Below are 1,393 nucleotides of genomic sequence, written 5' to 3'. Positions count from 1 at the left end.
GTACTTCTCTCAAGAATTTAAAACTTTTTTAGAAATTAATTTAGGTATGGCTAGCAACCCATCAATGATGTGGGAGACCATCAAAGCTTACGCGTGAGGTTTGATCATCTCCTACTCAGCGACCCAGAAAAAATTAAAGGGAGAACAACAGCGTCTGCTCGAAGCTCGCTTAAAAGCAGCTGAAACAGCATACGCTGACAGACCTTCTATTATCAATTTACAAAGGATTACGGCCCTTAGGACAGCTCTAAACACCACGCTTACCCAAACGCTAAGAGGGAAATATTATTTGCAAAACAAAGGTTATATGAATTTGGCGGCAAACCAGGTAGATACTTAGCATTTCATGCAAAGGAGAAAAAGGCCCCTCAAACTATCACGTCTATCAAGGAAAGTAGGGGTATTTTGACTCATGATCATAAAAGGATTTATGCAATCTTTAGAAAATTTTATTCTGATTTATATAAATCGCAGGATTGTGAAGACAGGACTAGGAAGATGCAGTCATTTTTAAAAAATTTGACCTTTCCGGGCCTAACAGTAAGAACAGGTATCGGTCTTAAATGCTCCTCTAACAGTCCAAGAAATACTTGACGCAATCAGGCAACTTCAACGTGGTAAGACACCTGGCCCAGACGGTTTTCAAGCTGAATTCTATAAAGAATTTACAGAAATATTGGCTGGTCCACTTATGGACATGTATAACTATGCATATAGTCAGGGCTGTCTCCCGCCTTCGCTAAAAGAGGCAAATATCTCTCTTATCCTTAAAAAAGGAAAGGACCCAGAAGATTGTGCATCATATAGACCAATATCCTGGCTAAATGTAGATTTTAAAATCCTTTCTAAAACTTTAGCATTGAGGCTAGAAAGGGTACTGCCACATATCATAAAGGAGGATCAGACGGGGTTTATTAAGGGCCATAGATCATCCAATAATATTAGAAGGGTTTTGAATATGATTCAGGCCTGCCATCAGAGCAAGATACCAGGAGTAGTAGTTTCATTAGACGCGGAAAAGGCATTCGATAGGGTTGAATGGTCATATTTGTTTTACACATTGGAAAGGTTTGGCGTTAGAAAGGTGTTTACCAAATGGGTCTCAACATTGTATAGTGATCCCAAAGCAGTTGTGGTTACCAATGGATTAGGTTCGGATAGCTTCAGTGTGGGTAGGGGCTGCCGTCAGGGATGTCCTCTCTCGCCATTGTTATTTATGCTAATAATTGAACTACTGGCAGAAACTATACGGGCTGATCCTAATATAACGGCCCCGAGGATTGGTAAAGGTAAACATAAAATTACCCATTATGCAGATGATGTTCTTCTATTCCTCAGTAACCCTTTGATGTCCATACCTCGCTTAATCCAAGTTATTAATACATGTAGTGCA

The sequence above is a fragment of the Chiloscyllium plagiosum genome, chromosome 28 (genome assembly GCF_004010195.1).
Source record: "Chiloscyllium plagiosum isolate BGI_BamShark_2017 chromosome 28, ASM401019v2, whole genome shotgun sequence".
NCBI lineage: Eukaryota > Metazoa > Chordata > Chondrichthyes > Orectolobiformes > Hemiscylliidae > Chiloscyllium > Chiloscyllium plagiosum.
Note: the sequence above shows the minus strand (reverse complement) of the source record.